The 27,733-nt window shown below is 41.0% G+C and overlaps 1 long non-coding RNA gene across 2 annotated transcripts; it reads left to right on the top strand.

Annotated features, from left to right (window-relative positions):
* LOC118935141 (uncharacterized) lies at positions 1–27,618 on the top strand. 2 transcript variants are annotated; one of them, XR_008995189.1, is made up of 5 exons: positions 1–295; positions 4,115–4,212; positions 4,570–4,678; positions 5,282–7,033; positions 23,344–27,618. It is a non-coding gene; the product is annotated as an uncharacterized LOC118935141 (long non-coding RNA). The 2 variants fall into 2 exon arrangements; XR_008995190.1 differs by lacking the exon at positions 1–295 and adding an exon at positions 1,748–2,838.
* The last annotated feature ends 115 nt before the right edge of the window (positions 27,619–27,733 follow it).

Genomic DNA, 27,733 nt, shown 5'->3' with positions numbered 1-27,733 from the left:
TTGAGGGGTAGACATAGATGTAGAAAGATAATAGACGGAAGTGTGAGTCACTGAGCTGGGCCTTGAAGTATGGGCAGGTTCCACTAGTAGACCCGGAGGGAGTGGGCAGTCTCCCTGTCAACCGTTGCAAACCCACCAATGGCAGCACTGGGAGGTGGGATGATGGGAGGCTATCAAAGTAACCCTAGCACGTGACCAGGGGCGTTCAAGTGTGGATTGTCCAGTGCGGCTTCCGTGGATGGTCCTGCCAGCAATGTGGGAATATGGCGGCTCCCTTTCCTGCGGCCTGAAAAGTGTAAGTTTTATTTACTTTATTTTGAAATTGGCACGTTGTAGGGCGACTTTGAGAGAATCAGTGGACGGGTGGACGGTGTGTCCTCATATGCTTGGGCAGATGTGTTCCATGGGCTTCTGGGTTCATGACAGAGAAGGTCCTTCAGCCGCGTTCTGGAGCAGTGCTGTGCTGTATGTTACCAACACTATGGGTGTTTCAGGTCATTTTGTTTGTTGAAATGTGGGTCTGGAACCCTCCTATTCGTGGCCGTAATGCTTTGCTGGTGTTTGCTGCTTAAAATGAGGATATGGCTGGTGCGAGTGACTAAGTGAGTGTGGGTCCGCGACAGCGCGGTGGCCACTGGCCGCCAGGGAGCTGATTTTGCCTTTTCTTGAGTAGTGTTTTGGGGTGGCTCTTGTCACCGAGTGTTTGTTTAAATCTTCGTCTGGGCCGATGTCATGAGGTTTCTGATCAGTGACAGGATTGCTCTGGTTTTCGCCGTGAAAAGAGAAAGGCCCCGAGGAGCATGTGTGCGATTATGAGAGCTGCTGGCTGTCTTCGAGCGAAGGTTTTTGTTTCATTTACCACCAGGATGTGTGTTTGATATGACTTGCTTGGTTAAATTTTGGAATGATATATGTTCTTCAAAAGGAAAAAGAGAAAATCCTGATAATTTGAACGTGAAAAGGAGTAAACAGACGTCCTAGTCGGCCTGGGGCTTATCCCTGACCACCGTGAATTGTCTTCCGTCACCATTGAACGTTGCTTTGCATTTTTATGTAACGTACTTGTGTATTTCATATTATTGCATTCAACCAAGAGCAGTACAGATTTTCTCACGCGTTTTCCTTTAAAAAAATGTTGTGTTACTTGTCATTTTCAAAAAGAAAAATAGCGTTCTCGTTGACAAGACCTTGTTGCTTTAAGAACCTGAAGGGAATCGGGCCCCAAAGGATCCTATTGTTCATTTTATTCTATAACTTAATGGTGTGGGTTTTTCGTGTTTTTTTTTAATTGACTGCAGTCGTTTGACTTTGTTGATTCTGATTTGGGTCTGGTATCATAAATATTCTTCAAGCAAAAGTATTTTCGGTGTGCACTTTGGGAAATGATTTGGCTGGCTGCGACCTTGAATGTTTAACACTCTGTGAATGCCCCATAGCTGCTCTTATCAGCCAAGCCGGACGCTGTTTGGCATTTAATTGTCTTTGTTCATCTTCCCGCATTCAAGAATTTTGTTCCTGGCGCTCCTCGTGAATTTCTTTTCATTGGTTTGGCGTTCATTTCAATTCACAGAGAAGGAATTTAATGTCTGATCGAGTGCCTTAAGTTTACAATGTAATTGCGTGTTTGCCAAAATTCATTTTGTTAGGTTCTGGTTCTGTTCCCTAGTCATCATTTTTAAAATGATGTACTCCCATTTAAATTGAGGTACTCTCGGATTGCAGTGTAGAACAAGCCATTGGCTGAGAATAGCCATTTTGCGACATTGGTGCTCTATCGTGTGTCGAGGTCCGCTGTAAGCACAGCCTAGCATTTTATTTTATGAAATTTTGTTTTGGTGTCATTTTATTGTCTTGAGTGTGGGTCCTGGTCCTTTCAGTGACCTTTGTGTTCAGACTTTTCATGGTCCTTTTAATTTTTAAGAAACAAATGAGGGAAAGTTTGTTTTGTCCTTGCGCATCTTGCTTTACGGCAGTCCTTGGCTTCGGGTGGCCCGGCACCCTAACCTTTCATTTTATTTTACCATTAAAATTGTTTCTATCACTATATGTGTTCCTAAGCGAGTGATTGTGTCTCGTGTTTCATAGATCTAGTGAAAAATGAAGAGTTTTGTTTTCGATGTACCGTGCCCACATTGACCGTCTGGCCGGGCGTTTGTTGTTTTACGACAGTGAATTTCCGGAAGTGCCTGTCCCTCGCCACCACTCGAAGTCGTTTGGGTTCTCTCGGGACTTAATTTCTGGCAATAATTGCATGTTCAGTATCACGTGGATCAGTACAGTTCTGTTCTCAGTCTTGCATGCATGTCCTTTGAAAATCGTGGAGCAATTTCAATTCATACCCAGAATGCGGTCTCCCTGTTCTCTGGGAGGTAATGGCCCTTGCAGGGTACCGTACGTACTTGTGAATATTATTTTAGAACCCTACGTGTGCACTTAGTACGTGGCCGTTTCTCTAAATGTTGGTTTAGGTTCTCCTTCCCAGGTGTTCTCCTATAGAAAAAGCTGATTTGTGTTATTCTGTCTTTACAGACAAGGAAGATATTCCAAGACAACTCCTATCCTCCTTGTTTGAGGTCCTGGGCCAGACTGCATGCGCTACTGTTCCTGCACTCCACTACCACCCCCTTCCCCTCTCGCCGGATGGTGCGGGCCCTGCCGCTTTGGTCACAAGTGCTGACTGTGCCTTAATGCCTAAGTGCTAGAACACTGGCCTACGAAATAGGCAGCGTCTGCCTATTTATACTCATGCCTCCATTATGTGACACCTAATGTGTATTCAAGGGGAGAATGAAAGGGAAACTGTTGGGTTGCTCAAACCCTGAGGATGGATCTTAATCAGTGAGTAACCTGATGCTTGGTGTTAGGTAAAACAGTTACTTCCTTTTGATGATGGTGCTGGTTGAGTTTGCCTATTAGCCTTGGTGCTGGTGGATTCTTCATAATGATTTGAAATACGTGTATTATCTCCTGTAGAGGTGATTGAATGGCTCTTACCGTGATGGAGCATCGATGACTGCTAAATGCACCTTGATTACATTTAAGGTTGTGACAGATTCAGTGCTGGTATTTGGGTTTTGCTTTCTCTGTGTTGTTCGTACTGGCAGGAATGCAGATTTCTGGAACTAGGACGCGAACCAGCCTCACTAATCCTGACTTTGAATGCATAGCCTCAGATCTTGAATAATATATACATGTGGAATGAAGGTAGTACTTTTCCTACCTGCTCATTGCCCGTGGCATCCCACGGGCCTCTCTGCCAATTAAGAGCAAATCTGCGATTTATATATTGCCGAATGTCCAACTTCTTCTATTCTGTCCTCCCAGACTTACTGTGTTCAGTGTCACGTGGTGACATCATTATGTAATGTATGCAATTCTTCATTAAATTGTTCTGCCTCGAGTAAGTTCATTCCTAGTTTTAGCAGCTTTTGCACTTCCTGTGTTACCATTTACTAAGACTGATGCCACAACACAGTTGTGTATCGTGCATTTCATGGTCTATCGTGTAGAACACAAAACCCATTTGGATGATTTGTTACCCATAAACTTGCATGGTGTATAGGTGTCGGCCATTGGTATCAAAGTGAAAACACGTCACTCATTCCAAAGATTTGTTAGCCATCATTTTGTCTGCATCAGTTGCCTTATTACTCAAGAGAAAAAAAGTGGAGAGCTGTGACTCCCCGTCCAGCAAATAACCTGGAATACCTCTCAACATAATATTTGATAATTCCCCTGTGATGTTTGGTGAAAGGGGGACGAACTGGCTCATTTTGAAGGGGGCATCCAGGCCTCTAAAGAAGCAGCCTTTAGAGGTTTCTCTAAAGAAACCAGGCCTCTAAAGAAACAAACCACCTCTTGTGGTTTGATTCTGGCGGTTCCTGATTTACATTATCTTTCACTCCTTTGGCTCATCTCACACAGGCTGCATAACTGGGTGCTTTGGCCCCACTACCCATTTTCAGAAATTCCTCTGGGTAAGCGAAAGAGGAAGTCTGTCCCAGCAATTCACCTTACATGTGTTTGGAAGGTAGCGAATTTTTCCACACTTGTGCTAGGCATGCAACCTACAGCAAGTCTTCTTGCAGATCTGTATAGTCACCATCTCTTTCAGGACCTGAGGTTCAAATGAAGAGTCCAGGGCTGGTCATCCGGTGGGCCTGCAATGGGAAGAGAGTGGACCAGGAGTCACTATCCACATGAGCCAGACAAGTAAGAGCAATGTTAGGTTATGGGAGGCCACAGGTGTTGAGTGGAGGGCAGCACCCCTCTCCTGTCCCCTGCGCCATCTTGTAAAATGGTGCTGGAATCCCTTTGCTGAGTCCCTAACAGACCCGACGTCAGGGTCGCTCCCTGGGTATCGCTTACTAACACTTTGGTAGGAACCCTGTTTCTGCAGTCAGTTTCTTTCCTAAGCAGTGACATCCTTTTCCAGTCCTTGCTTGTGTCCCTCTGTTTATTGTGGGTGCCACTGTTACTGACACGTTGACCATATTAGAATGCCTATTTCAAAGTAACCTTATCTTGGTGTATTCACATCAGAGTTTTAACTTGTCTTTTTATCCTCAGAAAAGCATCCTAGTAGCGAGTAGAAACAGCAGGGACTTGATGGGAGTGTCCCAAATAAGCTTCAGGAATCCAGAGATTGTTAGAGGGCAGCACATGTGCTTTTCTTCAGGTATGAGAACATGGATATGAATGTAATTTAAAGCCAGCTTTATCTAGAAGAGGGGTTCGGGGGAGGAGATGAGACATGTACATCAAGCAGGTAGCAAAGAATGATGGTCTGCCCGTCTGCCCCACTGTGGGTGGCTGGGCGCTGATTTGGCAATGGTCCTGCAGGCACGGGCTAGCAATCCAAGTACTATCTAGGTCAATACTCCTTTAAATAGTTGCCCTTGCAAACAGTGTCAGACTTTGGGTTTCCGTCCTTGCAGATGATGCTGAGGCCACACATTGTGTTTGCTCCACCACATATTTCTAGGATCTGAGTCTGAAAGACCCTTGGCTCTTTCATACTGTCATCTGTGAGTCTCACAAATTGGGAATTATGCCGTGTTATCAGGAACGCTGTTGAGACTCAAGTGCAAGAATAATTGCAAAGGGCTCGGCACACGTGAGATAGTGAAGGAGTTAGTACACCATTTCTAGAACCCATATATTGCAGCAGAACACCCTGGCTTGTTTTTAACACCTCTTCCTACCTGTCCAGACCCCACTCCTACTTTATTTCTTTAGGCTCTTGCCACACTTTCAGCTAAATGTTTGTTTCCTCTCACAGGGCCAGCACACATTTCCTCAGTGATTACTGGACCTCTCTTTGGGAGCCAGCCTCTTTCATCCTGCTGTGATGTCAGGAGGATGCCCAGCAATTCAGACGTCACCTGTCTGTGAGCCACGTTCTTTGCTGGCTGACTGGGACGCGTTACGTGGAAGTCAATGGGGCTCAGCACCAAGTTCAGGCTGGAGGGTGCTCGTTAACTGGCAGTGCCGAAAAGGTCTCTTCTCTTTCTTTGCCTGTGTAAAGTCACTTCTCTTCTGGGCTGTGGTTAGAGCACTGAAACTCAGATGAGGGCTTCTGACAGCCTGCAGGGGACAGCCCTAAATGGGCACATGAATTATTCTACAGTGCATTCAAAGACACTTCCCACCTTTGGTCTCATAGGTGGTTCCTTTATTGCTTTATTAGCCCAGGTCTTATACAGGAGGTGGCATCACAGAACCTGCGGCTCACTCACCAAAGGCCAACACTATCCCCATTTCTCTGTGAGTGGAAACGAAAGTGTGTAGCCTCTATGCATCATGTTGACATTTCACAAACTTTTTATTTGCCCTTGCAATTGGTCAAATGACTTTAATTCTTTGGAAGATGGGCATCCTTACGGTTTTCCACTCACTGAAAACCTGAGGCCTGAGATACGTAGGAGACCGCATACCCGAACCCGTGTTTCTTCCCCACGTGACGTGGCGGTGACCAAGACTGGCCTATCTGCTTGCCAAAAACAGCTGTGCAACTTAACCTTAACTGTGATGCCTTCTTCCCCTTCCACACACTTGTGCCCACTGCCCATCAAAGTCGCTTGGGCGCAGACCTAAGTGGAGGGCTCAGTGAGTAAATCTGCTGACTACTGGAACTTCAAAATAAGCCCCAAGTTTGCATATTCCAAAAGGGGACCCTCCTTGGTGGCGTTCTCAAAATTGCACACTCTCAGGGGTGGAGGAGGTGGCCCTCCCCAGCATGGCAGGTGGGATCCAGCTGGTGGTTCTTTCCCAGGAGTTCACTCCTCGGCCAGCCAGGCCCGTTAGCCTGGTCGTGAGGCATGTACTCAGTGAATGTCTGCTCACTTGTGGGACTCTTAATGTGCTGTAAATACTTCGTGTAAAGTATCCCACAGCAAACCCTGTTTGCCTGGGTGTTTTCTCATTCCTCTGAGTTACGTAGGTGATGACAAGAGAATGGATACGTCACCCACATGATGTAAAGGGAATGGGCGCTTACCTTAAGGCGAGGCCTTAGAAGTAGAATGTGTTCCTCGTTTTACTGTACCCAGGTTGTATGCCCACTTTGTATGACTGCATAATATTCCATCGTATATGTGTGCCACATTTGCCTTTATCTGTTCATCTGTTGACAGACACTTAAGTGTTTTTCATGTCGTGGCTATCGTGAATAATGCTGCATAGCGTGTGGGGGTGCAGCAATCTCTTTGAAATGGTGATTTCACTTCCTTCAGAGATATCCCCAGAAGTGGCATTGCTGAATCACCTGGTAGATCTGGTTCTAATTTTTGGAGGAACACGCATACTGTTTTCCATAGTGGCTGCACTAGTTTACGTGGGAGAGAGAGCACATCTTGAACTAAATGGATATAATGACAGTTTCTCCAGCCACGTTACATTGTCTGTTCTTTTCAGGACAGGAACAATGGAGGTTAGAGGCCTAAAAGGGAGCAGGGCTATTATCATCAGGAAAGATGGAAAGAGCACCTTGCTGTGGTCCTTTTAGGTGCTTAATGCCTAGAGGTGGGGAGAGGTCTGTGCGGGAGTCCAGCTCCAGCCTAGGGGTGGGATGCCTGAAGGTGCAGGATGGAGTCGGCGTATGGAGAGACAGGACATGGAGTCAGATGGAGGTGGTCTCTCGACAAAGTGTCGATGACAGCTTTATTTATACCATTTTGCACAAGGATATGATTATTTTTTATTCTTCTGATGATTCATTAGGCAGTTGGTTAATAAGTATAGGCAAGCTTTTCTCTTTCTTTTCCTTTCTGATCTATTTATGTTTGGTCAAGTGTTAGACAGGTGATTGTTTTTCTGTTTCTTGACCAAAACTTTTCCCATCAACATGTACTCTATTGTGTTTTACGTTTCTATGGAACTCAGTTTCTAAGAAGTGCATGTGTCCGTAGGAGCGTGCAGTATGTACCAGCGACTCTGGAGTCTATCAGCTCAGGGTGAAAAACAGGTCACCTAGTGCCACAGTTAGCTAGGATTCTTTCCCACAAAAATATTCTTAGAGGCTTTAATAAATTTATAATCAATCTAAAATCATAAACTCATATCTTCATCTTATACTCCTTTATAGGGCACAGTAGGCAGCAAACTAAATTTCCCCTTCTTATCTACATTTCTCTTTCTTCTATGTGGATACTAAAATCTCCCTAACATATGCTACACAGGTCTCCATGACTCCACTACTGCAGGGACTAAACAAGTTCTTACATGGGGAACAATACAAGGGCATCCATATCACAGAAACTGTTTCTGTTTTCACTACAAATTTTAAACTATAAACAAGCACTCAAATATAATGTATGATTATTCATTTGACCTTCACACTTTATATGTGAATCTAATAAAATGTTAATGTAGTAGGTAAATGCAAGACACAGATAGAAAGCATGATCTAGAACTGCAAGAAGGCAGGTGCAGACGATCAGGCCTGCGCCTACAGACCAGGTCCCAATCCAAGCTGAACAAGGGCAACAAAACATCCACAGGTGCAGAAGATCTCCCTCAAAACTGGGGGGGTGAGGTTCCAAGCCTCACCTCTGTTGGCCCCCTTTTTTCTCACCTGATGGCCCCCCCGCGACTGTGCCTGTCTTAGGTTGTTCCTCCCTTGAGGAATCTTACCCGTCTCTGGCTAACCAGCCATCTTACGGGGCCATACGGGGAGATGTAAAGCTGGTAAGTGAGAGAGAAGTAATATTCTTTGAAAAGGTTAGTTTTTCACTTCTTTGCAGATTTATGCTCCGTGGCTTCTATGCCCAGCACTTGTTTTGAGGTATCTTTAGTTCCTGGAGAATTATGGTACTTGGGAATTTCACGTATGAGGCACAAATTCTAGTAAAGGGCCGTAATTAGGAAAGAAGCAAAACAAACTATAGAGGTAGTAGAGGGAAGAAAACATGAGATGATTAATTAAGTGTCAACGGGGTTATTCTATTCAATATTTTCTCATGACTCTATTTCTATAAAACTTTCCATCACTAGTTTCACTAGCATTGTAAACAAGGGGGGCATTCTCAGTGGAAATGGGGTGGTCAGTGTTTGACTAACAGCAGGTTTCCGTACTTTATGCTAAGATCGCCATTTGGCCCTGTGTGTGCTATTCTTCAGGAGCACCGTCCTGAAAAGCTTTTGGGAAGTTCATGTTCTCATCATTTCTGTGCTGCTTAGCAAAGGTTAGCTTAATCTTTGGCAACAATGCAAGTAAAAACAAAGCCAATAGTGTAATGGAAAACAACAAAATCAAGGTGGGTAATAGAGGGAGCCAGCTGCGAAGGCCCCTGATTTGTGGGGGTCTTCCTCCAGCCTGAGCTTTGCTACACAGCTTGAGTAGCATGGCTCCCGGCATCTCCCCCTTTTTTATTTTTTAAGGCAAGTTTTAAGGTCTTCAATTCTAGGGCAGTATCTTTTATCCCTTTGCTCAACAGTCGGAGGAAGACTGGAAGAAATAAAACAAGAAAAATAATTATTAAGGCTATAATTCCTAGATTAATAAAAGATGGAAACCAGGCTTTGGAGGTGGTGTAATGTTGCAGAGTGGCAAGAAAAGATCTCGCCTACTTTAGAGGCAGAGGCAGAGGATACGTGAGCAGTACTAATATCGCTGATAGTTTGCTGCAACTGGCCCATATCCAGGGGTAAATTGGTATCATCCCACACTCCTATAAATGATTTTTTATTTTACCCCAGGAAATTTCTGTATCATTATATAAATGAGGTGTAACACAAATCTATTTATAGCTACTGTGGCATCTGGTGGTTAAACGTGTCTTTAAATTTTGCACTTGGGTCTTTGCATAAAGCAGGGTCTCTTCTAGGGCATTAACTTGAGATTTTAATTTTTGATCAATAATCTCTTAAGTGACTAAAGCTAATGATACATTCTTAGACAATGGTCAATAAGCGGCAATATGGATTTCTTGTTCTAGGGGCTACAAAACACTTTTTCTGAAATAAGAGTGCTGGTATCACGAAATGCTTGTAGTTTATAAACATTAAACCACATAAAATTTAAAGTAACGGGTTATCAAATATGGGCGATGGTACACAACAGAAATAACCTTTGCATTATTTTTTACAGAAATGCAGGTAGAAAGTATAAATTATTACAATTTATAATGAATTTATGTATAGTTTTGCTAATATTTATAGATACATAATTCTAAAATAGCAAAAAGACATATGAAGTTTGCAAACAGGCTTGACGTTGATAAACAGCCTTTCCTGTGGGTTTCTGCAGTGTTACTAGTCCGACAGAAGCTACAACTCGCCATAATTCAAACTGTAGGAAAGATTTTTCATTTAGAGATGTAGTTAATATGGGTGGGACTTAAGCATAGCAATAAACAAAGTTTTACTAGTAATAGGCAAACTCTGAAGGCGATCTACAGCTTCGGCTTCTTGCGTCAACTTCTCTATCTGGTCTCAGGTCGGAGGGTCACTTTCTCGAGTTGATTTGCGAATCACCGCTGCGAGGGAAGACTTGGTCGTGACTGGCGAGCTTCTCAGGAATCTTGCAGAGGGAGGCCCTGTAAATGCTGTACTAGAAGTTCTTCAAGGTTCTTTGTTGGGCAGGGACTTTCACTTGTCTCGGGAAGTTGTGTGGGGGAGTTGGTGGTGGTGGAGACTTGTCTGATGAATCTGTCTGGTACTCGCACGGGTGTATCTGAGTCCTGTTTAAAAATACAAGCATATCCTCTCCCACAGGTTATTAAAACATCAGGCCCTTTCTCTTGCCTTGTAAGCAGGTGTTTCTATCTTATTAAAAGGTTTGGAATTAGTTGAAGACAAAAAGCCACAAAATCATTTTCTTTAGTTTACTTAATCTTATATAACCAATACCTGTTCTGCTGAAATCTAGTTCTTTACTAATTTAGGAGTAAACAGTGACTACAAATGACCACAGACTTAAAAATGACAGTGTTTAAAGATTTGATGAGAGTTTACTGTAAGACAATTGATATAAGGAAATTTGGGTATTTCTGTAACATAAAACATTCAGTAACAAAGTTTAGCATCATCCTCTTTGACAGTGCTTTCCAGGTAAATATATATATTAGGTAAATAAGCCAAATTAGCCAAATGTTTTCTCCAATGAGGAGAAAAAATTCCTCTGCCATGTTCCAGGGGCCCTCTGGAAAATATCAGAGTTAACTAGAGGTAAAAGCAACGTTTTAAATTTGATTTTGGGAAGCTGTCAAAAAGTTTTTACGGCACTTGCCTAAATAATCTAAATAAAATCATAAGTCACTATGAAACAATACTTATTTAACCAGAATGATAACAAAAGATTTCAAAGACAAATACGAAAGGCTTCATAGTTGTTAGCAAAATTTAGTTTTTACTCCTTTTAATATAATTTTTTCTAAATACTTTGACAATTCATTGAGACTTTACACATGAAAAACTGCATTGATAAAAACAATTAGAAAGCTCTTTGCCATCTTTCAATATTAAGAGCAGGCTAACAGTTTAAGAAAACTTTGTCCATTTATCTGAAAACAAAATTCTAATTTGCTGTGTACTTGATATCGAGACTCATTGACTTTAATTTCACATAGCATGATGGTATCAATTCTTCCATAAACTTTCTACAACTTTCTTTTACATTCAGAGTCCTCCCTCTTTAAATAAACAGCTGTACTTTAGAAGTTACCTTCTTCTTCCCTGAATAAAATGAATTTCTATTCTTTACACCTTCTCTTATTTAACACACATCTTTTCTAGCAAGCAGAGATATTATTATTATTTTTTTTATTTTAAGTAGTTTTAGTTAGAATTTAAAAGTATTAGGAACTTTAATTTTCAGTGAACACTGAGAAGTGGGCTATTGTAAACTGTTACACTAGCATTCTTTAGCAAATTTATGAACACATTTTATAATTTCTGGAACTATGTGCTTTATAGCACAATCTCTAAGCATAAGTATATCTGCTTAATTTTACAAAACTGTAGGGTTTTAGGTTACTGTAAAGATTTTCAAGCTGTTTATAAGTATACATAGTGTAATACACTGTAATACATTAACACACTATTATTAAGATGTTTACTTGCTACTCTTATTTAGTTTACTCATTCCTAACAACCATGCTCACAAAACTTTTACCAAACAGTAGACAATGTCAAGCCTCTCTTTAAGCATTTTCTCTTGAAAGATTTAATAGATAATATCAACTTCAATGACTTTAGGTAAACGTAGGCAGCTGATAACCATAAGGACATGTCCGTTTCAGTTTAATTTAAGTTAGCATTAATGCTTAATATCTTTTATTAGAATTTTCTAGAAGTTTTAGAATGCCCAATTTTTATAAGGGCTTGTCTTTAAATCAATATTTATTAATACCATCCTGAGGTTAAAAAAATATTTTCTATTTACACACTTAGACACACAAACATATAGACTGAGACACAATGACTACAGATAGCAACACTTTTCACAAAAGAACATACACACAGATAGACAAACTGACACAAAGATTTGAGTTATTAATATTCAGTTGCCTTCTTTCTTTTTAGTCTACTTGATTACAGATACTTTAAAATCTGGAGGCTTTTTAACTAGTTAAGCAGCACCTATTCTAAAAGGATTATATTGGGCTGCAGTTTCTCAAAAATTCTCTTCTTTTTCTGGAGTAAATCTTTCATCATAAGGGGAGGCAGAGGCCAGCATCACTCGAGATTTTGTTACAGAGAGTAACGGTGTCATCCATCTATTAGATAAGGCCTCTAACAATATCAAAAGTGTAAGGTGTCAAGGGACCATAGTCTTTGCACGCAATCTTTAATTCTTTTAATAGTTTACATGGGATGGGCTCCCAGGATACACTTTCATCATCAAATTCTCCAAAAATAACTGCATAACACATAAATTCTGTGTCTCTTTCTAGTTCTGCTTGCTTTAAGGCAGCCCTTACTCCAGTAGGAGTCTTTTGATCAAATCTGTGCTGTTTAAGTTCTAAAACCTCCTTGATTAAATTCCACAGTGCAAAGGCATCTGTAGGGTCCTTCTAAGGTCCGAGGTGATAACAATAGACCTGCATACCTTCGCCTACTTTGTCCCAGATTTCCATATCTACACATGAATCTTTAGGAAACCATGGGCAACACTCCTGCACAAAATGTAGAAATTTAGTCAGCTGTCCTGAAGAGACCTTAATTCGTCTTTTTTCTATCATATGCTTAATGATTTCAATGAGGAGACCTCTTTCTTTGGACTCTCCATGGCTCATCTTCTCAAGTAGTTCTGACTATCTGCCCACTCCTAACTTTGCTTTCCTATGCAAAGGGGCTTGCAAGACCTGGGACAGAGTCCTATCCATCCTCGATTAGAGGGAAAGGGAAATGGGAGAACTTACCTTCGAGCCCCACGTTGGGCGCCAATTGCGGGAGTCCAGCTCCAGCCTAGGGGTGGGATGCCCGAAGGTGCAGGATGGAGTCGGCATATGGAGAGACAGGACACGGAGTCAGATGGAGGTGGTCTCTCGACAAAGTGTCGATGACAGCTTTATTTATACCATTTTGCACAAGGATATGATTATTTTTTATTGTTCTGTTGATTAATAAGTATAGGCAGTTGGTTAATAAGTACAGGCAAGCTTTTTTCTTTCTTTTCCTTTCTGATCTATTTATGTTTGGTCAAACATTAGACAGGTGATTGTTTTTCTGTTTCTTGACCAAAACTTTTCCCATCAACATGTACTCTGTTGTGTTTTACGTTTCTATGCAACTCAGTTTCTAAGAAGTGCATGTAACCGTAGGAGCGTGCAGTATGTAGCAGCGACTACGGAGTCTATCAGCTCAGGGTGAGAAATACAGGTCACCTAGTGCCACAGTTAGCTAGGATTCTTTCCCACAAAAATATTCTTAGAGGCTTTAATAAATTTATAATCAATCTAAAATCATAAACTCGTATCTTCATCTTATACTCCTTTATAGGGCACAGTAGGCAGCAAACTAAATTTCCCCTTCTTATCTACATTTCTCTTTCTTCTGTGTGGATACTAAAATCTCCCTAACATATGCTACACAGGTCTCCATGACTCCACTACTGCAGGGACTAAACAAGTTCTTACATGGGGAACAATACAAGGGCATTCATATCACAGAAACTGTTTCTGTTTTCACTACAAATTTTAAACTATAAACAAGCACTCAAATATAATGTATGATTATTCATTTGATCTTCACACTTTATATGTGAATCTAATAAAATGTTAATGTAGTAGGTAAATGCAAGACACAGATAGAAAGCATGATCTAGAACTGCAAGAAGGCAGGTGTAGACGATCAGGCCTGCGCCTACAGACCAGGTCCCAATCCAAGCTGAACAAGGGCAACAAAACATCCACAGGTGCAGAAGATCTCCCTCAAAACTGGGGGGGTGAGGTTCCAAGCCTCACCTCTGTTGGCCCCCTTTTTTCTCACCTGATGGCCCCCCCGCGACTGTGCCTGTCTTAGGTTGTTCCTCCCTTGAGGAATCTTACCCGTCTCTGGCTAACCAGCCATCTTACGGGGCCATACGGGGAGATGTAAAGCTGGTAAGTGAGAGAGAAGTAATATTCTTTGAAAAGGTTAGTTTTTCACTTCTTTGCAGATTTATGCTCCGTGGCTTCTATGCCCAGCACTTGTTTTGAGGTATCTTTAGTTCCTGGAGAATTATGGTACTTGGGAATTTCACGTATGAGGCACAAATTCTAGTAAAGGGCCGTAATTAGGAAAGAAGCAAAACAAACTATAGAGGTAGTAGAGGGAAGAAAACATGAGATGATTAATTAAGTGTCAACGGGGTTATTCTATTCAATATTTTCTCATGACTCTATTTCTATAAAACTTTCCATCACTAGTTTCACTAGCATTGTAAACAAGGGGGGCATTCTCAGTGGAAATGGGGTGGTCAGTGTTTGACTAACAGCAGGTTTCCGTACTTTATGCTAAGATCGCCATTTGGCCCTGTGTGTGCTATTCTTCAGGAGCACCGTCCTGAAAAGCTTTTGGGAAGTTCATGTTCTCATCATTTCTGTGCTGCTTAGCAAAGGTTAGCTTAATCTTTGGCAACAATGCAAGTAAAAACAAAGCCAATAGTGTAATGGAAAACAACAAAATCAAGGTGGGTAATAGAGGGAGCCAGCTGCGAAGGCCCCTGATTTGTGGGGGTCTTCCTCCAGCCTGAGCTTTGCTACACAGCTTGAGTAGCATGGCTCCCGGCATCTCCCCCTTTTTTATTTTTTAAGGCAAGTTTTAAGGTCTTCAATTCTAGGGCAGTATCTTTTATCCCTTTGCTCAACAGTCGGAGGAAGACTGGAAGAAATAAAACAAGAAAAATAATTATTAAGGCTATAATTCCTAGATTAATAAAAGATGGAAACCAGGCTTTGGAGGTGGTGTAATGTTGCAGAGTGGCAAGAAAAGATCTCGCCTACTTTAGAGGCAGAGGCAGAGGATACGTGAGCAGTACTAATATCGCTGATAGTTTGCTGCAACTGGCCCATATCCAGGGGTAAATTGGTATCATCCCACACTCCTATAAATGATTTTTTATTTTACCCCAGGAAATTTCTGTATCATTATATAAATGAGGTGTAACACAAATCTATTTATAGCTACTGTGGCATCTGGTGGTTAAACGTGTCTTTAAATTTTGCACTTGGGTCTTTGCATAAAGCAGGGTCTCTTCTAGGGCATTAACTTGAGATTTTAATTTTTGATCAATAATCTCTTAAGTGACTAAAGCTAATGATACATTCTTAGACAATGGTCAATAAGCGGCAATATGGATTTCTTGTTCTAGGGGCTACAAAACACTTTTTCTGAAATAAGAGTGCTGGTATCACGAAATGCTTGTAGTTTATAAACATTAAACCACATAAAATTTAAAGTAACGGGTTATCAAATATGGGCGATGGTACACAACAGAAATAACCTTTGCATTATTTTTTACAGAAATGCAGGTAGAAAGTATAAATTATTACAATTTATAATGAATTTATGTATAGTTTTGCTAATATTTATAGATACATAATTCTAAAATAGCAAAAAGACATATGAAGTTTGCAAACAGGCTTGACGTTGATAAACAGCCTTTCCTGTGGGTTTCTGCAGTGTTACTAGTCCGACAGAAGCTACAACTCGCCATAATTCAAACTGTAGGAAAGATTTTTCATTTAGAGATGTAGTTAATATGGGTGGGACTTAAGCATAGCAATAAACAAAGTTTTACTAGTAATAGGCAAACTCTGAAGGCGATCTACAGCTTCGGCTTCTTGCGTCAACTTCTCTATCTGGTCTCAGGTCGGAGGGTCACTTTCTCGAGTTGATTTGCGAATCACCGCTGCGAGGGAAGACTTGGTCGTGACTGGCGAGCTTCTCAGGAATCTTGCAGAGGGAGGCCCTGTAAATGCTGTACTAGAAGTTCTTCAAGGTTCTTTGTTGGGCAGGGACTTTCACTTGTCTCGGGAAGTTGTGTGGGGGAGTTGGTGGTGGTGGAGACTTGTCTGATGAATCTGTCTGGTACTCGCACGGGTGTATCTGAGTCCTGTTTAAAAATACAAGCATATCCTCTCCCACAGGTTATTAAAACATCAGGCCCTTTCTCTTGCCTTGTAAGCAGGTGTTTCTATCTTATTAAAAGGTTTGGAATTAGTTGAAGACAAAAAGCCACAAAATCATTTTCTTTAGTTTACTTAATCTTATATAACCAATACCTGTTCTGCTGAAATCTAGTTCTTTACTAATTTAGGAGTAAACAGTGACTACAAATGACCACAGACTTAAAAATGACAGTGTTTAAAGATTTGATGAGAGTTTACTGTAAGACAATTGATATAAGGAAATTTGGGTATTTCTGTAACATAAAACATTCAGTAACAAAGTTTAGCATCATCCTCTTTGACAGTGCTTTCCAGGTAAATATATATATTAGGTAAATAAGCCAAATTAGCCAAATGTTTTCTCCAATGAGGAGAAAAAATTCCTCTGCCATGTTCCAGGGGCCCTCTGGAAAATATCAGAGTTAACTAGAGGTAAAAGCAACGTTTTAAATTTGATTTTGGGAAGCTGTCAAAAAGTTTTTACGGCACTTGCCTAAATAATCTAAATAAAATCATAAGTCACTATGAAACAATACTTATTTAACCAGAATGATAACAAAAGATTTCAAAGACAAATACGAAAGGCTTCATAGTTGTTAGCAAAATTTAGTTTTTACTCCTTTTAATATAATTTTTTCTAAATACTTTGACAATTCATTGAGACTTTACACATGAAAAACTGCATTGATAAAAACAATTAGAAAGCTCTTTGCCATCTTTCAATATTAAGAGCAGGCTAACAGTTTAAGAAAACTTTGTCCATTTATCTGAAAACAAAATTCTAATTTGCTGTGTACTTGATATCGAGACTCATTGACTTTAATTTCACATAGCATGATGGTATCAATTCTTCCATAAACTTTCTACAACTTTCTTTTACATTCAGAGTCCTCCCTCTTTAAATAAACAGCTGTACTTTAGAAGTTACCTTCTTCTTCCCTGAATAAAATGAATTTCTATTCTTTACACCTTCTCTTATTTAACACACATCTTTTCTAGCAAGCAGAGATATTATTATTATTTTTTTTATTTTAAGTAGTTTTAGTTAGAATTTAAAAGTATTAGGAACTTTAATTTTCAGTGAACACTGAGAAGTGGGCTATTGTAAACTGTTACACTAGCATTCTTTAGCAAATTTATGAACACATTTTATAATTTCTGGAACTATGTGCTTTATAGCACAATCTCTAAGCATAAGTATATCTGCTTAATTTTACAAAACTGTAGGGTTTTAGGTTACTGTAAAGATTTTCAAGCTGTTTATAAGTATACATAGTGTAATACACTGTAATACATTAACACACTATTATTAAGATGTTTACTTGCTACTCTTATTTAGTTTACTCATTCCTAACAACCATGCTCACAAAACTTTTACCAAACAGTAGACAATGTCAAGCCTCTCTTTAAGCATTTTCTCTTGAAAGATTTAATAGATAATATCAACTTCAATGACTTTAGGTAAACGTAGGCAGCTGATAACCATAAGGACATGTCCGTTTCAGTTTAATTTAAGTTAGCATTAATGCTTAATATCTTTTATTAGAATTTTCTAGAAGTTTTAGAATGCCCAATTTTTATAAGGGCTTGTCTTTAAATCAATATTTATTAATACCATCCTGAGGTTAAAAAAATATTTTCTATTTACACACTTAGACACACAAACATATAGACTGAGACACAATGACTACAGATAGCAACACTTTTCACAAAAGAACATACACACAGATAGACAAACTGACACAAAGATTTGAGTTATTAATATTCAGTTGCCTTCTTTCTTTTTAGTCTACTTGATTACAGATACTTTAAAATCTGGAGGCTTTTTAACTAGTTAAGCAGCACCTATTCTAAAAGGATTATATTGGGCTGCAGTTTCTCAAAAATTCTCTTCTTTTTCTGGAGTAAATCTTTCATCATAAGGGGAGGCAGAGGCCAGCATCACTCGAGATTTTGTTACAGAGAGTAACGGTGTCATCCATCTATTAGATAAGGCCTCTAACAATATCAAAAGTGTAAGGTGTCAAGGGACCATAGTCTTTGCACGCAATCTTTAATTCTTTTAATAGTTTACATGGGATGGGCTCCCAGGATACACTTTCATCATCAAATTCTCCAAAAATAACTGCATAACACATAAATTCTGTGTCTCTTTCTAGTTCTGCTTGCTTTAAGGCAGCCCTTACTCCAGTAGGAGTCTTTTGATCAAATCTGTGCTGTTTAAGTTCTAAAACCTCCTTGATTAAATTCCACAGTGCAAAGGCATCTGTAGGGTCCTTCTAAGGTCCGAGGTGATAACAATAGACCTGCATACCTTCGCCTACTTTGTCCCAGATTTCCATATCTACACATGAATCTTTAGGAAACCATGGGCAACACTCCTGCACAAAATGTAGAAATTTAGTCAGCTGTCCTGAAGAGACCTTAATTCGTCTTTTTTCTATCATATGCTTAATGATTTCAATGAGGAGACCTCTTTCTTTGGACTCTCCATGGCTCATCTTCTCAAGTAGTTCTGACTATCTGCCCACTCCTAACTTTGCTTTCCTATGCAAAGGGGCTTGCAAGACCTGGGACAGAGTCCTATCCATCCTCGATTAGAGGGAAAGGGAAATGGGAGAACTTACCTTCGAGCCCCACGTTGGGCGCCAATTGCGGGAGTCCAGCTCCAGCCTAGGGGTGGGATGCCCGAAGGTGCAGGATGGAGTCGGCATATGGAGAGACAGGACACGGAGTCAGATGGAGGTGGTCTCTCGACAAAGTGTCGATGACAGCTTTATTTATACCATTTTGCACAAGGATATGATTATTTTTTATTGTTCTGTTGATTAATAAGTATAGGCAGTTGGTTAATAAGTACAGGCAAGCTTTTTTCTTTCTTTTCCTTTCTGATCTATTTATGTTTGGTCAAACATTAGACAGGTGATTGTTTTTCTGTTTCTTGACCAAAACTTTTCCCATCAACATGTACTCTGTTGTGTTTTACGTTTCTATGCAACTCAGTTTCTAAGAAGTGCATGTAACCGTAGGAGCGTGCAGTATGTAGCAGCGACTACGGAGTCTATCAGCTCAGGGTGAGAAATACAGGTCACCTAGTGCCACAGTTAGCTAGGATTCTTTCCCACAAAAATATTCTTAGAGGCTTTAATAAATTTATAATCAATCTAAAATCATAAACTCGTATCTTCATCTTATACTCCTTTATAGGGCACAGTAGGCAGCAAACTAAATTTCCCCTTCTTATCTACATTTCTCTTTCTTCTGTGTGGATACTAAAATCTCCCTAACATATGCTACACAGGTCTCCATGACTCCACTACTGCAGGGACTAAACAAGTTCTTACATGGGGAACAATACAAGGGCATTCATATCACAGAAACTGTTTCTGTTTTCACTACAAATTTTAAACTATAAACAAGCACTCAAATATAATGTATGATTATTCATTTGATCTTCACACTTTATATGTGAATCTAATAAAATGTTAATGTAGTAGGTAAATGCAAGACACAGATAGAAAGCATGATCTAGAACTGCAAGAAGGCAGGTGTAGACGATCAGGCCTGCGCCTACAGACCAGGTCCCAATCCAAGCTGAACAAGGGCAACAAAACATCCACAGGTGCAGAAGATCTCCCTCAAAACTGGGGGGGTGAGGTTCCAAGCCTCACCTCTGTTGGCCCCCTTTTTTCTCACCTGATGGCCCCCCCGCGACTGTGCCTGTCTTAGGTTGTTCCTCCCTTGAGGAATCTTACCCGTCTCTGGCTAACCAGCCATCTTACGGGGCCATACGGGGAGATGTAAAGCTGGTAAGTGAGAGAGAAGTAATATTCTTTGAAAAGGTTAGTTTTTCACTTCTTTGCAGATTTATGCTCCGTGGCTTCTATGCCCAGCACTTGTTTTGAGGTATCTTTAGTTCCTGGAGAATTATGGTACTTGGGAATTTCACGTATGAGGCACAAATTCTAGTAAAGGGCCGTAATTAGGAAAGAAGCAAAACAAACTATAGAGGTAGTAGAGGGAAGAAAACATGAGATGATTAATTAAGTGTCAACGGGGTTATTCTATTCAATATTTTCTCATGACTCTATTTCTATAAAACTTTCCATCACTAGTTTCACTAGCATTGTAAACAAGGGGGGCATTCTCAGTGGAAATGGGGTGGTCAGTGTTTGACTAACAGCAGGTTTCCGTACTTTATGCTAAGATCGCCATTTGGCCCTGTGTGTGCTATTCTTCAGGAGCACCGTCCTGAAAAGCTTTTGGGAAGTTCATGTTCTCATCATTTCTGTGCTGCTTAGCAAAGGTTAGCTTAATCTTTGGCAACAATGCAAGTAAAAACAAAGCCAATAGTGTAATGGAAAACAACAAAATCAAGGTGGGTAATAGAGGGAGCCAGCTGCGAAGGCCCCTGATTTGTGGGGGTCTTCCTCCAGCCTGAGCTTTGCTACACAGCTTGAGTAGCATGGCTCCCGGCATCTCCCCCTTTTTTATTTTTTAAGGCAAGTTTTAAGGTCTTCAATTCTAGGGCAGTATCTTTTATCCCTTTGCTCAACAGTCGGAGGAAGACTGGAAGAAATAAAACAAGAAAAATAATTATTAAGGCTATAATTCCTAGATTAATAAAAGATGGAAACCAGGCTTTGGAGGTGGTGTAATGTTGCAGAGTGGCAAGAAAAGATCTCGCCTACTTTAGAGGCAGAGGCAGAGGATACGTGAGCAGTACTAATATCGCTGATAGTTTGCTGCAACTGGCCCATATCCAGGGGTAAATTGGTATCATCCCACACTCCTATAAATGATTTTTTATTTTACCCCAGGAAATTTCTGTATCATTATATAAATGAGGTGTAACACAAATCTATTTATAGCTACTGTGGCATCTGGTGGTTAAACGTGTCTTTAAATTTTGCACTTGGGTCTTTGCATAAAGCAGGGTCTCTTCTAGGGCATTAACTTGAGATTTTAATTTTTGATCAATAATCTCTTAAGTGACTAAAGCTAATGATACATTCTTAGACAATGGTCAATAAGCGGCAATATGGATTTCTTGTTCTAGGGGCTACAAAACACTTTTTCTGAAATAAGAGTGCTGGTATCACGAAATGCTTGTAGTTTATAAACATTAAACCACATAAAATTTAAAGTAACGGGTTATCAAATATGGGCGATGGTACACAACAGAAATAACCTTTGCATTATTTTTTACAGAAATGCAGGTAGAAAGTATAAATTATTACAATTTATAATGAATTTATGTATAGTTTTGCTAATATTTATAGATACATAATTCTAAAATAGCAAAAAGACATATGAAGTTTGCAAACAGGCTTGACGTTGATAAACAGCCTTTCCTGTGGGTTTCTGCAGTGTTACTAGTCCGACAGAAGCTACAACTCGCCATAATTCAAACTGTAGGAAAGATTTTTCATTTAGAGATGTAGTTAATATGGGTGGGACTTAAGCATAGCAATAAACAAAGTTTTACTAGTAATAGGCAAACTCTGAAGGCGATCTACGGCTTCGGCTTCTTGCGTCAACTTCTCTATCTGGTCTCAGGTCGGAGGGTCACTTTCTCGAGTTGATTTGCGAATCACCGCTGCGAGGGAAGACTTGGTCGTGACTGGCGAGCTTCTCAGGAATCTTGCAGAGGGAGGCCCTGTAAATGCTGTACTAGAAGTTCTTCAAGGTTCTTTGTTGGGCAGGGACTTTCACTTGTCTCGGGAAGTTGTGTGGGGGAGTTGGTGGTGGTGGAGACTTGTCTGATGAATCTGTCTGGTACTCGCACGGGTGTATCTGAGTCCTGTTTAAAAATACAAGCATATCCTCTCCCACAGGTTATTAAAACATCAGGCCCTTTCTCTTGCCTTGTAAGCAGGTGTTTCTATCTTATTAAAAGGTTTGGAATTAGTTGAAGACAAAAAGCCACAAAATCATTTTCTTTAGTTTACTTAATCTTATATAACCAATACCTGTTCTGCTGAAATCTAGTTCTTTACTAATTTAGGAGTAAACAGTGACTACAAATGACCACAGACTTAAAAATGACAATGTTTAAAGATTTGATGAGAGTTTACTGTAAGACAATTGATATAAGGAAATTTGGGTATTTCTGTAACATAAAACATTCAGTAACAAAGTTTAGCATCATCCTCTTTGACAGTGCTTTCCAGGTAAATATATATATTAGGTAAATAAGCCAAATTAGCCAAATGTTTTCTCCAATGAGGAGAAAAAATTCCTCTGCCATGTTCCAGGGGCCCTCTGGAAAATATCAGAGTTAACTAGAGGTAAAAGCAACGTTTTAAATTTGATTTTGGGAAGCTGTCAAAAAGTTTTTACGGCACTTGCCTAAATAATCTAAATAAAATCATAAGTCACTATGAAACAATACTTATTTAACCAGAATGATAACAAAAGATTTCAAAGACAAATACGAAAGGCTTCATAGTTGTTAGCAAAATTTAGTTTTTACTCCTTTTAATATAATTTTTTCTAAATACTTTGACAATTCATTGAGACTTTACACATGAAAAACTGCATTGATAAAAACAATTAGAAAGCTCTTTGCCATCTTTCAATATTAAGAGCAGGCTAACAGTTTAAGAAAACTTTGTCCATTTATCTGAAAACAAAATTCTAATTTGCTGTGTACTTGATATCGAGACTCATTGACTTTAATTTCACATAGCATGATGGTATCAATTCTTCCATAAACTTTCTACAACTTTCTTTTACATTCAGAGTCCTCCCTCTTTAAATAAACAGCTGTACTTTAGAAGTTACCTTCTTCTTCCCTGAATAAAATGAATTTCTATTCTTTATACCTTCTCTTATTTAACACACATCTTTTCTAGCAAGCAGAGATATTATTATTATTTTTTTATTTTAAGTAGTATTAGTTAGAATTTAAAAGTATTAGGAACTTTAATTTTCCGTGAACACTGAGAAGTGGGCTATTGTAAACTGTTACACTAGCATTCTTTAGCAAATTTATGAACACATTTTATAATTTCTGGAACTATGTGCTTTATAGCACAATCTCTAAGCAGAAAGTATATCTGTTTAATTTTACAAAACTGTAGGGTTTTAGGTTACTGTAAAGATTTTCAAGCTGTTTATAAGTATACATACTGTAATACACTGTAATACATTAACACACTATTATTAAGATGTTTACTTTTTTTTGTGGGGGTCTTCCTCCAGCCTGAGCTTTGCTACACAGCTTGAGTAGCATGGCTCCCGGCAGGTCTGGGTCTCAGAGCCTGAGGCAAAACGGGGACAGGAGGATAGGGGGCCCTCAGTGTGAAAAGAGTAGTAGTGGGTTGTGTGTGTTCAAGAGTGTCTCTTGCCCACTTCCCGATGCCTGGCACTTCCTGGCATCACACAGCGGGAGGACAGAGGACCAGAGTGCATACTGTTGAGTGGGACACAAGAATATGTGGTCCTGTGGCAAGGCGAGGCTTTGATTATGGGGGCTACTTCTTATTTTCCGGCTTCCCTGAGGATTTGGGGCTCTGGTACTGAGGTGGTTTGCGCTCTCATCTTGGCCTTGGCCTGTGCGAATGCAGTGTCTTGCTTGGCCTGTGAACAGCCGGCTCAGGAAAGGTGGCCCTTGGCCTTCCTCTGCTGTTGTCCAGAGCAGTGACCTGAGGGAGTCCTGTGAGAGGCCACCACTGTGGTGTCTGGCGAGTGGTGCCACTTGGCTGAGTTGACTATTGGGCCTCTCGTATGGATAGTGAGCTGTGTTCCCACAGAGAATGGCTGTCGCCAGCATCGTCCTCTGGATACACTGGGAGTGCCGGACACTTCTTCCTTTGACACTTGCCATGGCTGAAATTCCTCATGAATTCCTGAGGAAAGTTCATACTGGCATGGAGGCATCTGGGGCCTGGGGAATGTCGGGCCCGGGAAGATGCTGAGTGTGACCGGTTGTGGGGCTTCTGAAGATGCTGAAAGAGATTGCTGGCTGCGCCACAGAGCAGTAGCATTTTAGGAGTCTTGAGGAGCCCTCTGCTCTGTGTGGGAATGGGGCTGGAGTGGTAGCCGGGTCTTCCCGTAGTCGCCTTCTGCACGCTTCTGCTGAGTATAGTCTGCACATTGGGGGGGCAAGAAACACCAACCACGTGGTTCCTGTCAGTGATGGGTTCTCTGGCCACGTTTGATTGTTGGTTCTTTTCAGGAGACGAACAATAGAGGTTAGAGCTGGGGACGCTTGGATCGCCAGGCCTGTGCGGCTGAGCCTGGATGTTCAGGATCCTCCTGGATAGCTCTCCAGGCTGGAGGATTAAGCCCTCCTGTTCCCCTTGTTGAAGAGGGGACATACCTGCAGGCTGGAGCTGCCCCTTGTGCTGTTTGTCTGCTAGGAGGCATCGCCACTAGGATGTGTGACTCCTCTGCCATCTCGGTCTTCTCAGGAGGGGGTGACATTGCCTCCAGGGGACCTTGTGTGCACTCTCAAGGAGGAGGACGTCGTAGACCCAGCTGGGCGCTTCAGGAATGGGGTGCGGTGCCGCAGCTGCTGGAGGGCTGAGCGGATATCGGGGGGCTTGGGGGAGCTGCAGTGTGAGGCGGGTGCTTGGGGGGAGCTCTGGTTGCCTTATTTTGCCTTTTGGTTGAACTTAGTGACTGAACCATGGGGCTGGCACATAAGGGGCCCAGCCGGGATATAAGGACAGTCTGCGAGCATAAGGAAATCACAGACAGTGAGGAGGCTGAGACTTTCGTGAGAGTTGTGCTGGGCATTGTGGTTCAGGGGTGTGTCTGTCTCCTGCCCCCTTTGCCCACCCCTCACGCTGCCTTTGGCCCAGCATGCCTGCGGGACAGCAGACCACCGTGGACACTGACAGATATGATGTGAGAAACTGTGGCTCTCTCGTAAAGCTGAGATGCTTATTACGGGGACAGGCTTTATTTTCGGTTTACCTGATGAATTGTGGCCTTCTCCTTGGGGGAGAGGTTTTGCTATCTCATCCTTATTCTGTGTTGCCTCAGGTCTGTGAAAACAGACTACTGGGGGAAGATCGCCTTCATCCTGCCATTTTTCTGTGTAGTATGGTCACCTGAGGGTGCTCTGAGAAGGAATTGCAAGTGCTGTTGCTGGTCTTCTTCAGAAGATCGCCCTGTTTGCTTGCTGTGTCCTGCAACTGAATTCTCTTAGGGGAGCTGCTCAGGTTCTTTTCCCTCCCCGCTTTCAGCAGGGTTTAAACTCCATTTCTGCTGCAACTTCCTAAGTTGTTCCCTGTGCACTTCATTCTCAGCTTCTGTAAGCATTTTTGCTGCCAGTCCTTGAGGGTTGAACATTCCTGGGTTGTAAAATTGATAGGATGCCTTTTTTGCTTTGAAATATTTGCATACATTACAAAGAGGCAAAGAAAGAACTTAGCAATATTCTAACGTACATGTTCTAAGGAATGGGAAGGGAGATGTCTGTTATCTTTTATCAACAGGGATAATTTGACTTTTATTTGTCATTTTATTTTTCCTTACTACACACTGGTATGAGAAACATGGTCTCCTTGGTATCTGTGCCCCACCCAAATTGGTGAATCTCGAGTCGTGGTCAAAGTCGGGCCTGTGCAGAGAACATTGTCGAGAAGAAGTTGTGCTAAGAGCACCTGAAGGGTGGTTCATAAGTACCTGCATTTGCTTATGCAATGCATAATAATCTAGCCTGCTTATGCTTGTATCCATACCTATGTTCTCAGGGGCAGTGCTGTATGATCAGTGTGATCAAGTGGAACGAGGATTAAAACTGCCGACCTTGTTTAGAAATGGTGTATGCTGATACGCTGATGTCAGCCTTTGGTTGGCAAGTTGAGCCGTACCTTTCCTTTTATACCTTCCATTTCTTGAGTGCCATGAGGGATCAGCTGTTTGATTTCTGTCTTTTGATACACAGGATGTGATCAGGATACATGTTAGGAGGTAAGGACTGAGATCTACATTAGTGGATATTTAGTGTGCAGGCCTCTCAAAATGGTGGGGAAAATGTGCAAAATGTGTGCACTTCTGTATACTTTGGTCTCCTCTAGATCCCTGTGGATTTGAATTAGCCCTCTCATTCTGTCAGGCTGACTCCAGGGGCACAGCGTATGGGTTGCTGACTTTTGCCAATCAGGCCATCTCACAGTTTAGATTTGGGTTGGCGTTCTGGGCTTTCCTTGCCTCTTATTCCTATGCAGACCCACTGTACTGCATCTTTTCAGCCTCAGAAAAGTACAGCAGTAGGCTGTATTTAGTGAATCCTAAGGAGATTCACTGATTTTCTCAGTTTCCCCCATCAGTAGACACAGTGGCCTTGCAGAATGCGGAAAGGCCTGCTATGGTCTCTGCTACAGGTTGTGCGGTCCGGGTGCTGACCCACAGGATACGGAATGTGGTTAAAGCCAGGAGCCAAGCACCTGTGTTTCTCCTCCAGAGCTCAGAATACATGGCTTGTATACTTAAAAATGTGCTATGAGGTTAGATCTTCTTCTACCTTCTGTCATTCTTATTAGAACAAAAATATTAGTACTAATTAGGGTGGAATGAAACTTTGGCAGGGATGGATGTGTTATGGCATAGATTATGGTGATATTTCATTAATATATACTTATTCCAACCTCATTAAGTTGTATAAATTAAATATGTACAGCTTTTTGTATGTCAATCATACTATCATTCCTCAAATAAGAGGTTTAAAATAATAATAAAAAGACCTTCACATGATTACAGATGAGTGCTCCCCCTCAAATGTTTTTAGATTTTAGAACTGAAGGGGAAGGATATGTCTGCATGGGGAAATGGGTAATGCCATTTACTGCTTCTGTATTATTGTTTGGCTTGATTTTTTCATTTGTATGTAGCATTTACATTGACCGTGTATAAGGTTAACCTTTAGTCCATAGGATTTTGAATTCCACAGAGCTACAGCAGTTCTATAGAAGCCATGTACTTCACCTGGAGGACCTCGACTCAAGGAGTGGCCCTGTGTCATCACCTATTTGTCAGATGAGCACAAATTGACTTTGGGGTACTATGAATTTGGGATTCGCTTGGACTCTGGATTGTTTTCATTGTTTACAATGTGTGCTTTTGTGCATACTCAATAAATCTTTTAAAATATTTTACATATGGGGACATGTCCAAATGTACATGTACTATATTTGCATTCTACAGAGTGGAAGGCAGTAATCTCAGGCTGACTGGTGTCTCTGATTGGCACCTTTTCTCTGAGACCTACCCACTCCTTCTGTTCACCGTGTGACTGAGTTCCCAGGCCATAGCTATGTGGTTTGGTACTTTTGACATTATTCTACTTAAGCTGATCATACTTTTGTTACATTTAGAGTTTGGGACTAGACCTCAAGATTGAGCCATAGCCTGCAAAGGCTCATTAATATCCTTTCATTGCAGAGAATATTATTTAAAAGTCATATTGTTGAGTCTCCCTAAGCTGTCCTCACTTGCCTTTGAAATGTATCTGTTGCTTGTGTCTTGCATCTTATAAAATACTTGTGTTCTTCCAACAAAATGTCTCAGAAGATCCTACTTACAGATTTTTTTATTCACAGTGAACACCAGCATGATCAAGAAAGCTGTGGCTCTGCCATGTGAATCATCTCCTGAACCAGGGCAGAGCTCAGAGCTATATAATC

The sequence above is a fragment of the Manis pentadactyla genome, chromosome X (genome assembly GCF_030020395.1).
Source record: "Manis pentadactyla isolate mManPen7 chromosome X, mManPen7.hap1, whole genome shotgun sequence".
Taxonomy (NCBI): Eukaryota; Metazoa; Chordata; class Mammalia; order Pholidota; family Manidae; genus Manis; species Manis pentadactyla.
The sequence above is the reverse complement of the archived record's forward strand: the minus strand, read 5'-3'. Positions and strand labels throughout refer to the sequence as shown.